The 15,851-nt window shown below is 38.0% G+C and overlaps 1 long non-coding RNA gene across 1 annotated transcript; it reads right to left on the bottom strand.

Moving 5' to 3' along the window:
* Nucleotides 1-1,621: 1,621 nt before the first annotated feature.
* Nucleotides 1,622-12,606, bottom strand: LOC125167263 (uncharacterized). Its single transcript, XR_007152722.1, has 3 exons — nt 12,586-12,606; nt 2,794-2,890; nt 1,622-1,875 (listed from the first exon to the last, which is right to left on the bottom strand). It is a non-coding gene; the product is annotated as an uncharacterized LOC125167263 (long non-coding RNA).
* Nucleotides 12,607-15,851: the final 3,245 nt, after the last annotated feature.

The following is a 15,851-nucleotide window of genomic DNA, read 5'->3' as shown; positions in this document are numbered from 1 at the left end:
GGTGAGCTGGGCAGGCAAAGGAGGAGCTAGGAGAACGAACTGGACGGTGATTTCACTAGGTGGCAACACTGAAATGACAATTGTCTGCCTGCTCTCCTGGCTTCCTGAAGCATCATTTTGGTAACATTACTATATTTATGCTCTTGGGAACTTCTGTAGTGACCCATTTGTGTCTGCACAGAAACTTCACCATCAAGAGTGAATCCACTAAATGATTGGTGGGGTTGGGTATCTGCAAACGAGGTATACCTATTTGTTACTGACTGTTCCTTTCCCACCGAGCTTGTGAAACAGAGATAGAAAGGGGTGAATCCAGGCCTGAAGACTGAAAAACAAATTGACACTCACACACATGCACCAAACCTATTTCTTCCTCAACAGCCTTCCAAGTTCAGTGTAGACACTTCACCATTACTGAGATGGGAGACATTGTCTATAGGTCAAGACAGGTCACTAACTTAATTATGTGATAAATACTAGTTGTCATCAATCTGCAAACATCACTCTGACAACATTTTCATAATGTCACCTATGCTCCAATAAAAGTTTACAAAAAAACAATGTGTTTCCAAAATCAATAGAAAGGAGGGGCGCCTGGCAGTCTTGGTCATGGGACAGTGCAACTCTTGATCTTAGGGTCATGGGTTCAAGCCCTATGTTGGGTGTAGAGATTACTTAAATAAATAAATAAATAAATAAGCAAAATCAATAAAAAGGAAATAAATATTTCATTTCTATTCATTCAACTGCACTGTATTAGACAGGAACTTTTCATTATTATCAAAAGTGTATGTGTGGTGGGAGGGAATATCACATCCCTTTTTCCTCACTTTATACCATTTCCTTCCTATTAAAGGAGAAAATCAAGAATAGAAAATAATGATACTCCAAACTCCTGCACATCCATCTCTGGCAGTTTCCCCTCCTTCTGTGATTTTCTTCAACGTGAAATGTAGATAGGCTAGTTCTCACTTTCAAAATTTAGCACAGATGTGGGACTTTTTAAATAATACTCTAACTAAGAGCATGGATTCCAGAATCAGAGTGTCAGGCTTCACATTCTGCCTCTCCCACTTAAGATGTTTATGACTTGGGCAAGTTACTTTCTTCTCTGAGCCTCAGTTTCCTCATCATTGTCTCTCTCTCATAGGGTTGCTTAGAGAAGTAGATGAGGGAAAATGCATAAAATTCTTAGCATAATACCTGACACATATTCTTTGTCGTTACCATTTCTGTTGCTGTTGTTGTAGTTATTATTAATACCAGAGTGACCATTGATAATAGCACTAGATAGCTATTGGGGCAATATAAGCAGTTAAAACAATTGAAGGCAGAAACGTAAAGAAACCTAGTTCTCCACAGAAGAGTAGCAGGTTGTCTTGCCTGCCAAACACCTAATGGAGAGGAGACTCCACTCTGTTCAGCAAAATGACTCTTGAACCTCAAGATCAGATGGCTTGGACGAGTGCATTTGAAATAGCCATTGCATAACTCTGTGAAGGCTAAACTGGGATAAATTATTAGCATGGCCCTGGAACTGTGCTCCATTGTGCAATCAGGAGATTCTGTATGGTTTTACTTTTCATACGAAAAAAAAAAAATATCAAAAACTAGAACCAGAAAACATTTGGAATTTTATTTTAGTCCATGGCCAGATCTTACAACATCGGTGATTTAAACCAGGCATCGAATATGAACTCAACCAGGCCTCTAATATTTCTGCATTACTTGGTTACGGCGAACAGTGTAGACACTGGCGGTTGATGAAACTCTGCAGCATGCGAAGGCTGAGAGCTGTGCTAGTCAACTGGAATCTCAGTCTCAGTTACCCTCCTGGCGTGCTGTGATAACTTAGTACCACGATGCTGAAGTCCTCTGCACCAGAAGTAAAAAGTAAAAATACTACATTTAATAAGCACAGAGACTGCAGTCAAAGCCACATTTACTGCCAAAGAAGCCAACGGACAATGAGGTGAAGCAAAGAGAGAGAAATCTATATTCACCCTGGTTTAAATTTCCAAGAACGTGAAGCAGAAGAAAGAACGATGCATGTAACACCAATATACCATGAACTGTGGCTTTTCCAAAAGTCTTCAAGAAGTACACACAGGATTTCATATAAGTCGATTATGAACCGATTTTCTAAATGGCTGCAATTCTGCCAGTGCTGCTTTTTCCCAAATGAGGAAGCTGTTTATTTGCATCTTCTGTGCTGTCTTTTTGAAAGAGCCATTAAGGGAAGCAGCATAGCCGCAAACAAGTACCCAAAAAGAATGGGATCAAGGCAGTGGTATAAAGCTTTGTCCCAGCAATCTGAATGCAGGTGTGAGAGACACAAACCAGGTGGCTAAAAGGCTTCTTTGTTTGAAGCTGTCAGTAGGAGGACCTGATTAATCTCATGCCCCATCCCTAAACTCCCTTTTAACTATGTCAAGACATCGCCTCACATCAGGAAGTCTACAATGACATGGCTATGTGCTAAGCTCAGTTAATGTGGCCCTAGGTTTAAACACTTCAGGTTGAAAGTGGATAATTGGTGGTAGTGGATTTTAAAAGCTCACACAGGTGCCTTTGAAAAGAGGTCAAAAGTCAAGTGCATCTCTCCTGAGAGTACTGGCGAGCCCTTCCTAAGGAGATCAAAATTCCTTTACACAAACCCCCAGGGTCTTGTAAGAACTGTTATTAATTTAGTTCTGTATGTTCCAAATAATGGAAAAACGATACCACATGTGTATATTACCAGTAACCTGGGCATATTTGTTCCAGAGAGGTAGATGTTAGATAGATTTTCACCTGGCACTTCTGGATTGCTAATGAAGTAATCCACTTTCTACCAGGGCAAAACTGGGAGTTCAGGTCAGGGTAATGAACCTTGAAAATGGTGAAAAGCCTGTGGGAGAAAAGGGCATAAACATAGGAATGTGTTGTCATATACCAAATGTATTTGTAAAACCAAAGCTATGGAGCTTTAACAATAGCTCGTAAAAAACAAACACTGCTGTATATATTCTGACTTCAAAAACAAGCATGTTATTAAGTATTTTTTTCCCTTTTGATTTAATATAAGTTACAAAGTTACATCATAACATATCTAATGGGTTTTGAAAAGTACCCTGAAACCCTAACCATTAATTGGCACATTTCAAATACCAGTCGGGAAGAGTCTCTTGTTCAATTTGGATGTCTTCAGCTGTTCATCTTTATTTTTTCTTTCCTCCACTTGTTAGACATTTTTAGTCAGTGCATCTACTATTCTATTATACCTTAAGATGTGTTACTTACTAAAATACTATATTTGAAGCTAAATTTACAACAGGGATACATAGTTAGGAAATCTGACATTTTGGCACATATCCAGTAAAAAATATTTAATTTTGTACCCCTTGTGTCTGCATATAGAAGGCCACAATAGTACATCAATACCAGTTTTGAAGCCTTTGTACATACCCATTAAAATGGTTATTTAAAAAAATCCAAGTGTTGGTGAGGATAAGGAGAAATTGGAGCCCTGTGAGCTAGTGGTCAGGATGTAAAAAATACTGCAGCTGCTATTGATCCTTGAAAACTTAAAAATGGAATTAGCATACAACTCAACAATTCCACTTTTGAGAACAGAACCAAAAAAATTGAAAGCAGGGAACTGAGAAAATATTTGTACACCCATGTCTGGAGCAGCACTATTTGAAATAGCCTAAAGGTAAAGCAAGCCACATGTCCCTCAACAGACGAATGGATAAATATATATATATATACATATATATATATATACACACACACACATAGATGTATATATATATAGATACACACATATATATACATATAGATGTGTATATATATATATAATACATTATATTATGTATATAAAGGAATAGTATTCAGCCCTAAAAAGGAAGGAAATTCTGACACATTACAACATGCATGCACTTGAAGACGTTATGCTAAGTGAAATCAGCGAGAAACAGAAGGATAAATAATGGTAAGGTTCCACTTACATCAAGTACTCAGAGTAGTCAAATTCACAAAGGCAGAACATAGAATGGTGGTTTCCAGGGGCTAGGAGAGGGGGAGATGGGGAGCCACTGTTTAATGGGTTCAGTTTCAGTTTGGGAAGATGAAAAAGTTTTGGCGATGGACGCACAACAATGTGAATGTACTTAATGCCACTAAACTGCATACTTAAAAAATGGTCAAAATGGTAAAATTTATATAACATAAATTTTAAGTAGAAAATTTAATTTAAAAACCCTTCATATGTGCATTAGTGTCCTGGAATTGGGGTCTGGATTGGGTGCACTTGCTTGATTGACTGCACTTAACAGGTCTGATGCACTGTTACTAATCAAAAGAAAATGTGTTTCTTTCAAGATCTTAAAGAATCCAACTGGCTTGAGCAAACAGAAAAAAACAAGGGTGTAGCTGACATTTTGAAACTGGTACACAAATTCTTGGACCCACTCACTCTATACTTATAATTAGGAAAGAATGTTTGTCCCTAAAATTTTTAATGAAAATCACAGGTTTGTCTTAGTAGTTTTGCCACAAAGTCATGGTTTCACTCAAAAAATGGAGAAAGAAGAGGGGAAAAACCCCTTCAGAAATAACACTTTAATTCAAATTTAATGTTAAACACACACATGTTCATGGTATGTAGCAAAGCTAAGTTAATGGCATAAAAGTAATATGACATTTGATTAACTGGTATTAAACTGAACGTGTTAATTGCAGAGAAGAAAGACTTGCCAAGGCATGTTAGAAGCTGAGCTTCCAATTTGAACTCAGAATACAAAGGAAATGGCTCTAAGATCTGAGTAGCTGCTCTAACATTTACACAAGTCCAAGAAATTCCAAGCTCAAATCCCATGAACATACGTCTATTTATTCTACTTAAAGTGTTAACAGAGGACAGTTCAATTAACAGCATGTAACATTTTTTTGAGAAGACCTCAAAATCCTTTAACTTGCCAATAATAGTTTAAAGACTCCACCGTGTTTTAAAGGCTGGGAAAGGATTCAGTCTCCACAGAAAAGGAGATTGCCCTTGGAGAGCTTGCTAAAGACTTTGGTTAACCAAGAAACTATAAACCCCTGTGTTCTCATTATTACTCAAATATCTTTCACTGTTGATAGATCACAGCAGTTCATTCGATTGCTTATAATTAGTAGTATCCTCTGGTAGAACTTCACCAAAAGGGGAGAATTACAGAGTTTGATCCTTCCAATCTCCACTTTCCCAGAAAATTTTCACCTACCTGTAAGAGAATAATATCAATGACAACAATAATAATAACCAAAGTAAAATAATGACAAGAACAATAACCAAAGAGAGAGGATGGTCACAGACAGATTGGGTAGTCATGCTTGATTTCTGGCTCTCAATGAGTCTCATGATTAAAAACTTTCTTAAAGAAACAAGACATACATGCACACACACGTACACACACAAACACACATACACTTGATTTTAGTAAAATTAAGGACCACAGAGGGTGGAGTTTTTAGTAGAATTCATGTTGTAGGACTACTATTAATTATCCTTAATAAGTATTATTGATTAATTTGCTAGCTGAGCCACTGACAAATACCTTCCCCTGGTTTTGGTATTGGCTCCATAAAAAAATCTGCTAGGTTAGTGGTGCCTGGGTGGCTCAGTTGGTAAAACATCCAGCTCTTGATTTTGGCTCAGGTCATGATCTGATGTTCCAGGGATCGAGCCCCACGTGGAGCCCTATATGGAGCCCTACCTACATCCAGCTCTATGCTGGGTGTGGACCCTGCTTAAGATTCTCTCTCTCTTTCTCTCTCTTCCCCTCCCCCCCTCTCTTAAATAAATAAAATGAAATAGAATAGAAAATCTGCTAGGTTACAAATTTTATAAAGTCAGAGACCATGTCTGCCACGTTCACAACTAAATGTTCATCTCCTAGCACAGTGCTGGTCCATGTTGGGCGCTCAAAACAAATATGTATAGGATGAATGGATGGATGGATGGACGGATGAATGAATGAATAGAAAAATAAAAGCAGGTGATGTTATTGACAACCATTGGAAGCAAGGAGAACTTAAAGAACTTAAATTATACCATGTGCCCAACACCATTCTATGGCGTGGTTTATGTGGAATAAGCATTTTATCCTCAAAACGGTCTTAAGAAGTGGTCCTATCATGATCTCCATTTTATAGTTGAAGAAGCTGACATGCAGAAAGTACACAGCTTAAGTGGTTCAGTTGAGAAGCAGGTCATCTGGTTTCGGAGTCTACACTCTTACTTTTACCCATTACACAAAATTTTAAACCAAGATTGATGATGCAAAAAGTAACAGGAACGCTGGCCTTCTGTCCTTAAAAATAGACTTTGAATGTATAACATTCTGAAAGTATAAGCTGGATCATCTCAATCAGAAAACTGCAAGTGCATAAAAATGGAATTAGTGGGGGGAGGGGAATAGCAATGTCTTAGGGTGTTAGCCAGAGCAATGCTTTTTTAAAATCACTTCCTCAGGGGTGCCTGGATGGCTCAGTCACTTAAGTGTCCGACTTTGGCTCAGGTCATGATCTTGTGGTTCATGGGTTCGAGCCCCGTGTCGGGCTCTGTGCTGACGGCTTGGAGTCTGAAGCCTGCTTCAGATTCTGTGTCTCCCTCTCTCTCTGTCCCTTCCCCGTTCATGCTCTGTCTCTGTCTCTCAAAAATAAACGTTGAAATAAAAATAAAATAAAGTAAAATCACATCCTCAGAACCACCAAATATTAGAGAAAGAAGCCAAGGGAGCCATCTATTCCTGCTCTTTACCGTTTGCAAGTGTTTACACCAGTACCCGGCAAGGTGTGCTGTGTAGGTGTTGTTGTTGCAACAACACCTCCTTTCATACAGGTATGTGGTCACATTTTTCATTCTTCAATTCCTTCAGGTATTCAAGGGACGGCCAAATCCATTGCAAGTGCCTACAATACCAGGAAACTATTACATTGAAATAAAACGCAAATTGGTATTATCCTTGCCCACTTTGGCAATTCAGAACAACTGTCGTATGAAATTCTCTTCTGTAGGACAGCAATTCGGTTACTTGAAGGTAGCACTTTGTTCCCTCAAGTACTCATCTGACATCCTCAGGTTCAGCAACCACTCACTTGGTACCGTGAATTCACACTGTCTTCACCAGAATGCCCTACTCTGGATACAATCTAGTTAGTCACTATGCCTCTTAAATTACGGCATCAGAATTATGGCATGATATTGAAGCTGCTTTCTGACCAAGGCAACTTTTTAAGGGATTATGAGGTCTCATGATCTGGAAACTATTCCTATTAACACGTCCAATTATAATGCCAGCCATTTCTATGTTTGCATCACACTGTTCATTCATAATAAAATGAAGGCCAACTGGGGTGCCTGGGTGGCATATTTGGTTAAGCTACGGTTAAGCGATGGACTCTTGATCTCAGCTCAGGTCATGATCTCATGGTTCCTGAGTTCAAGCCCCACATCGGGCTCTGAGGTGATGGTGCAGAGCCTGCTTAAGATTCTGTCTCTCCTTCTCTCTGCCCCTCCCCCACTTGTGCTCTAGAAAGAAAGAAAGAAAGAAAGAAAAAAACTTTTTCAAAAATTTTTAAAATGAAGGTCAACTAAAACCCTTGACCCATTACTACATGCCGTTTAACTTGTGTTTGTGAAATTAATACTTTGACTCTATTTGATTTTACTTTTATTGAATTAAATTTCATCTGTTTTGTTCTAGAATTTTGAGATTATTTTGTATTTTAATTCCATTGTTACATGTGAAGTTTACAATGAAGAGAGTAAAACTTAAGCTTTGTCACTTGCTCTCCCACTAAGACCACGCAGGAGAGGCCCTAGCAACGTGTCCATGTGGTCATAAGTTTTTGTAGAATTAGCATAAGACATTTTAACTGTCATTAATTCTGGGTCTTTCCACTCCATCTTCCCCTCTGTCACATGTGTTCTATGGCACTCAGCACAGAAGTATGTGGGAATGGAGGAAAAACAAGATGTGAAATATAGACAGCCAAGAAGTTAATCTGTGGAAAATTCTTCCAAATCTCACAGCTCATATATGAAAGAAACTTATGGAAGTTTCCCCAAATTTGACAATTCTAAAAATTTACGTAGCATTACCAAAATAAATTTCAATTAATCATGCTAGAGGCAAGACAACTGTCTTTAAGTTCTTTTGCTCAGAAAGACATTACAAAACTATTACCAGGGGGGCCTGGGCAGCTCAGTCGGTTTAGCATTTGACTCTTGGTTTTGGCTCAGGTCACAATCTTACGTCTCATGAGTTCAAGCTCCGCATTGGGTGTAGAGACTACTTAAAAATAAAATCTTAAAAAAAAGCCCAACTCTGACATTCAAGCATCACAAAATCCCAGAAAATAACATCATATTTTTATTAATTCACTTCTTGATAGACATTTATATTTGTGTTTTTTTATGGTTTTTTGGCTTTATCCTCTTTGAGGACGGATTTATGCTAATTGTGTCTATATAAAGTCCTATTCGAATTGGGATTTATGCAGTGATTAATAAATAAATATAATAAAACCGCAGCAAACTGGAATAATTGGTTCAGACTAGTCTAAGTGGAAAATATGCATTATAAACTTCTTAAATTGTATGAATTTCAAATATATGTATAATTCAACATATAATTACTAAGGCAGAGCTAAATTATAAATATGTAATTTAAAGGCAAAGTTGAAGTTTATAATAGGAATGACTACATTACCATAAGTAACATATATATTACAGTAAAACCTTGATTTGCAGGCATAATTCATTCCAGAAACATGCTTGTAATCCAAAGCACTTGTATATCAAAGTGAATTTCAAGAACCATTGGTTCAATTGTGATCATGTAATGTTTAGCATCACATACTACCGGTATTGCAAGACATCGTTCATTTATCAAGTTAAAATTTATTAGAAATGTTTGCTTATCTTGTGGAACACTCACAAAACAAGTTACTTGCAATCCAATGTTTTATTGTATATTGTAACATATTTATAAAATTTCTTTAACATAAAAATTAATAAATGCAAAAACTGGGTTTCCTGAGCCATTTAAGTTGATAGGGAAATAAGCTTTGCATTGAATTACTTTTAAAATGCTTTATTTAATAAAATCATGGGACTATTACTAATATTAACATAAATTATAATTTTCAATTAGAAATTTATTGTATATCTGCATGGGTCAGTTATATTTTCTAGGGATTAGATTCAGAATGTAAAATTTATTTAATATGTGTCTTCAAGAATATAGGATTTAACAGCAAGCCAGTTATTATCATATACTGATTTAACATAGGTTCATATAGCAATCTAAAAGGAAAGTGATTAATTTGAAATAGATTTTAATCCACAATAATAAATAACAGCCATGAAAATTAGTATCTACTCACAAGCACAGTTTCACAGAATCTTTAGGGTAGACACTGGTAAAGAAGAGCTAAAAATTCATAAGTAAAATCTATAACCTAAAATATTTGGGGAATTGACAATATAGGAAAACTATAGCCATTCCTTCTGCAAATTTTTCTTCCAATGTGAAATTGATGTATTTGTACATTGTATAAAAAGAGGTTCGTGCTCAGAGAAAAGCATCTAGATTTCTTCAGCACCGTCAGGGGCTCTTCATTCTACTGTTAATCAAAGACAAGCCCAAATATCTTGGGACAGCTAAGAAATCTTGCAGATCTCCAGGGTGCTACAAGACAACAGGATACAAGGTTCCATCTTCTTTCTTAGAGTCCATCTGCTCACCAGCCCCTTCTTTGATCTGGCTATTTCTGGCGATAATTACACCCTTTTTGCTTCATTTGCCTACACATCAGAATTTGTCATCGTTTTGAATTACTCAATAACATAAAATTTATACAAAGCCTTAACTAGAGAAGCAGTTCTTAAGCCAACTAGCACATTCCGAGCACCAGGGGAGATTTTTATAAAAATGATGCCTGGACTCCATCAGAATCTCTAATGTTGGGTCCCAGAATCATAAAAAGTTTCCAGGTGATTCGAACATGAATCCAAGATTGAGAACCAGGCAGCAGAATAATGAATGAGCCTGTCCAGATGATATAGGAATGATAGAGCAGCCATAAAATCATCAATTCATTCTCTTATACTATTTTGAGCGCAGTCAAGTTAAAAAGGGTGACCATGAAAGTTTGCCAATAAATTCCAGTGACTCCAAGGAGTCTCAAACTCAAATCTAGAGGGGCTGGATGTTAAAAACAATTGGGGATTCCCCCCTGTGGTCAATAGGAGAGAGTGCGAGCTGTACCCAAAGCGGAGCGGAGGGGGGTTGGCTGTAATTCAGTTCTTGCCAATTATTACCATGCCGAATGTGAGCCATTGTTGATGCATATTTTAATCTTTCAAGAGAAATCAGAGAGGAGTTGGGGGGGGGGGGAGGGTGGTGCATGTGTGTGAAATCTCCTGACTTTTAAAGGATAGTTCAAAAAATCTTATAAAGTTGAAAAGCCAAAAAAGCATGTCTGCCAAGTGGACATGAGCCCAAGGCCTGACTCCAAGTGCTGGAGCTATATAGGATCAAGGGGCATGCCCTGGGGTGGCTGCTGGGTCTGGAGCCTCCTGCCTGGGTTGTCAATACTATACCAAGGCCCTAAAACCAACAAATTAGACACTGAACATGTGACACACAACAAAAGTAAGTATTTCTCCACACTGTCATTTATCCCCTTAAAAATATTACCTCACACCACCATTAAAAAAGAAAATGAGTACTTACTTAAAAACCACATTAAAGTCATTTTAAGAGATGTGAGATCATAAAATTCTGTTCTAAAAATGGACATATCATGGAACACACATATCATGAGCATGTCCATCCAGACTTGCCCAAGAATGGGAGTGCTAATAGGGAAGAAGCAGATGTTTATTACTTTTCTGTGATTATTGGAATCAATAGGAAAGGAAAAAAAGTCCATTCTATCCTTAAGAAAAAAAATTAATAAGGAAAATATAAAAATGGCACCAATCAGCTCAAAGTAACAACTATCTTCAGAAATACATTTTTTTAATTTCCAAAGATTTTTATGATATTATTTATATGTTTGCATTGCAATAGGGCAATAAGGCCATATCTCAGTTATTTTTTTAAGTTTATTTGTTTATTTTTAATTTAATTTTATTTTTTTATTTTTTTTATTTTTAATTTTATTTTTAAGTAATCTCTCCACTCAAATTGGGGCTCAAATTCACAACCCTAGATCAAGAGTTGCACACTCTACTGACTGAGCTGGCCAGGCACCCCAGTATCCCAGTTCTTGCTTTTACTAACTGCGTAACTATTAACAAAAATTTGTCTGTTTGCCAAATGTGTCAAAGAAAATAATAAAACATATGATTGCTCAAAAACTTAAATTAGTACAATTTAAAGTGCCTTGCATGTAGAAGATGTTAACATTTGGCTTAATGCTTGTGAAAATAGTTATTACATATGCATTGATATTATATAAAACAGCCACCCATTTTATGAGGGATTCCAAAGTTACCACTACTCAGTTTTCACTTCTTTACTATCTTAAAAGGTATATTAATTCAGTCTGTAATATTACTAAACTCCAACCACATTTAAGCTAACATGTTCAGAAATTGTAGAGATCCCAAAAAGATCAACATAGGTTCTTCCATTAAAGAATATAGATTTCGTTCATTTATTTATCCAACAAACATTTAATGAATACCTACTGTGTACCAGGCACTGTTCTAGATAACGAGGATACAACTCTGAATAAGGCAAAAACCATTCCAGTTCTCATGGAACTTAGAAAATGGTGAAGCTAAACAATAAACAACTAAGAAAATTAAGTAATAATAGCTGCTATAAAAAAAATACAATGGGCTTATGTGCTACAGAGTGATTGGGAGGCTACTTTATGTTAGGTGGTCAGCCAAGAGAGGCTCTCTTCAATGACAAAAGAAAGCTGGTCACATAGAGCTCGTCTGGGAAAGAGTGTTCTCTAGGATGGGAAGAAGGCTGGCATATTTGGAGAGCGTTATTAGGGTACATGAGTGTGAGTCAAATGGGCAAAGAGGAGAGCTATATGAGGTGAAGAAGGAAAAGTTAGCAGGTCCATATCATGTGGGGACTCATGGCTAGAGTAAGGGATGTGCATTTTATTGCAGCAGGGAAAGGAAGTACCCAGTTAAAATACTAAGTGAAAAGTGCTGTGGAAATCCAGGCAAAGGCTGTTAATTCTGCATGCCTACAAGGGAGGTTTGGAAGGCTTCTGGAGAAGTGGATTTGAACTGAGCCTTAGAAGATGAGCACAACCAAAATTTTGAGTAGGCACAGAAAGACAAAAAGGGCATTCAAGGTTGGGAAGCCTGTAAAACCAAGAATACAGGCACTTAGTGGTCTGGGATGGTTGGTGTGGGAACCTAGAGAATTGTGGAGGAAGATTGAGCCCCAAAAGGAGAATCCTAGGTGGTGAAGAGGAAAGGAGGCCACTTAGAATATTACCAGAGTGAAACCTGAAAAAATAGGGATATATCTTTTTTTTAGTTTATTTCATAACAATGTGTACATTATAGACACTTACAAAATCTCTGTGAACCGGTTGGACACCGAGAGTGACCATGAGTATTCTGCTAGTGCTCTATTATGGTTACCTGGGCATGTCTAGTTGCCATATTCATTTACATATTCTAGAACACATACAGATGATTTCTCAGAAGGCAATCTGATAATGCAGATTTCCAGAATACATATTCTTTGGTCCAGCATCTACACCTTTTTTGTTTTTTTAAGTAAGCTCTAGGCTTGAACTCATGACCCTGAGATCAAGAGTTGCATACTCCACCTACCGAGCCAGCCAGGTACCTCTAGTCTAGTGTGTTCACCTTTAGCAGTTATACAACCTATAAGAAACACTTACACAACTACACAAAAATTGTATGCGCAAGGAAGTTCAGCATGGAACTACAGGACCCCTACATTCCACCTCTCTGAAGTCCTGGGAGCCACCCCCATTCTCTCCTACATCACCAAAAACAGCAAGAGGTATTTAGAAATGGGAAACCAAGGAATTAGTCAAAAACACAAGCTCCATTTAAATCAGTGTTTTTTAAACAGTAGCTCATGATCCATTACTTGAGCCAGCTGGTAGCCACTGACAAACATTTATTTAATTTAGAAGAATCAAGTAGGGGTGCCTGGGTGGTTCAGTCGCTTAAGTGTCTGATTTAGGCTCAGGTCACAATCTCACAGTCCGTGGGTTCGGGCCCCCCAACTGGGCTCTGTGCTGACAGCTCAGAGCCTGGAGCCTGCTTCGGATTCTGTGTCTCCCTCTCTCTCTGCCCCTCCCCCACTCGCACTCTGTCTCTCTCTGTCTCTCAAAAACAAATAAACATTTAAAAAAAAGAATAGAGTAACATAAAACAGAGCAGAAAGCTTTAGAGTGAATTGAACACAGTACAGGTAAGTGTTGTGTTTCCTAAACAACTTGCTTCTGTTTTTCATACACAGACACAGGCATCTGTGTCCTGGGTTATAATGTTAGTTGTGTTTCTTAGAAAAAAATTTGAGAAACACTAGTTAAAATTATTTTGGGGGGCTACTGTTAAACCCGAACACTATTTTTTTAACCCGCTGATAACTGATGCAAGTTTATGGGGAAAACCCACTCAGTTGTACATGGATGTAAGTATATGTCATCTGCAGGGCCCTGAAGAGGTCCAAAAGGATGCAGAGTAAACAGGCAACTGTGATACCTCCAGAGAATATGGAAGCTGTTGTAAAAGGGAACAACTTTCATTTTGTATTTTATATACTGTATATACTATATGCCTTTATATACTTCTGTGTTGTAATTTTCTTTTTTTTTTAATTTTTTTCTCAACGTTTATTTATTTTTGGGACAGAGAGAGACAGAGCATGAACGGGGGAGGGGCAGAGAGAGAGGGAGACACAGAATCGGAAACAGGCTCCAGGCTCTGAGCCATCAGCCCAGAGCCTGACGTGGGGCTCGAGCTCACGGACCGCGAGATCGTGACCTGGCTGAAGTCGGACGCTTAACCGACTGCGCCACCCAGGCGCCCCTGTGTTGTAATTTTCAAAAATAAAGAAAAAGTAGGTGTGTGAGAAGACCCTGCCTATTGAGTATTCCATCAATTGTGATGAATGATTTGAGGCCTTTAGGTGTTTGGACGGCCAGAAACATGGCAAAAGAGAATCTGAGAAAAAGTCTTAGAAGAAAACCTGGCACCTGAAAGGAGACTTGAAAAGTGGGAGAAGCGAGACTCAGGGTAAAAAGTCGAAGGAGTAGGAAATCCAGTGCTCACTAACAAAAATAACTCTGAGGACTGCTCGTCTAATGTCCAGCAGACCCTGAACCACTGGGAAGCTACGGAGTTAGAAAGAAGACAGCTACTACGCAGAGCTCCCAAACATGTGGAGCTCTTCTGACCACATGATAAAGGCCAGGTGCCAGGCGGTTCCCTCCTTTCCCCATGTTAGCATCATGCCAGGCTGTGGCATCCTCCGTCGCCAGAGGGCTCTGTTGACCACACGGATGAGGCGTGCCTCTTCACAGGCCAGGCCCCTGGATGCTGTTGGGGACACTCGGAGCATGCTTCTGTGCTTCTCCCTTCTTTATGACTCTGTGGTCACATGCTTGCAGCAGAAATGTTAGTGTCTTCAATTAGAGCTTTTCCAAGAAGCAGTGTGGGTCATACTGGGTGGTACATAATTGATTAGATGTTGCATTACATCATCTCTCATGCTTGATGATACCAGCATGGATGTCCTACCAGCTTGTCTTCACTAGCTGTTCCCAACTGGTTCTGTGGCCTCTTACCTTTCCCAGGGTATATTGATTAAAAAGTGGTCTGTCTATTTGGTGCTTGCTGACTTGGAAGTGATAGCACATATTTCTTTTTATTGGGAAGAACGCAAACTTAATTATATACCAATCAATTTTTTATCAACTATACCATCTTTGTAAAACTGGTTGTGGCCAAGTTCCCAGACACCAAGATGTCCTACGCAGCATTTTCAAAGAGAGCAGGATTCTGCGCCCTGGATTTTAATTTAACAAAAACATACAAAAAGTGCAAGGCCTTGAATAAACACATCATTACCCGTTTTAGAACGCTAAGCTAATCCTTTGCAATGTGTTGTCAAAGTTTGAAAATCCATTTAACAGTGGCAACAGGTAAATTGCTTTCCTAACTAAAACCCACAAATATTCATCACATCACTTTACACACGGAATTGCTTGTAAGTAGCAAATGTATCTTAGTCATATTTGAAATTTCAGTACTCAGCAGTGGTGTTACACATAGCACACACTTAATAAACATTAAGTAAGTACATTAATAGGTAAGCCCATTAGGTAAAGTAGACATAAGGCCTTATTTCATTGATGATTATTGCTGATTACAACAGAATTTTTGAATCATAAAAGCAAAAACTGATTCTATTCATGAAATCCTACACTTATTAACATTAATTATCCTTTTGTCGGCGAGGGGGGAGGTCCTCTATTCCAGTCATTAAGAAAGCTGCAACATTTCTGGATCTCAGTTTTTATGGCAACTAAAACATAAATTCCTCATTCTGCCATTCAATATTGTAAGTGTCTCCTAAATCGTTATTTGTTGATCATATTGGTGATGCCTAATTTTTATGAGCAGTGAAATCTATTATCTTTTCTATCACTCTTCGGTATTTTATTGTATTCATTGTATTTTCTATCAGTCTTTGGTATTTTATTGTAAGTGACAAAGGAGATCTATTTTATAAGTAAAGTATAAGATCTCTTTTTATAAGAGGCAGAGATGCAACACACTCGTAACTAAACTTAAC

This window comes from Prionailurus viverrinus, chromosome B3, assembly GCF_022837055.1.
Source record: "Prionailurus viverrinus isolate Anna chromosome B3, UM_Priviv_1.0, whole genome shotgun sequence".
NCBI lineage: Eukaryota > Metazoa > Chordata > Mammalia > Carnivora > Felidae > Prionailurus > Prionailurus viverrinus.
Note: the sequence above shows the minus strand (reverse complement) of the source record. Positions and strands in the feature narration are given on the sequence as shown.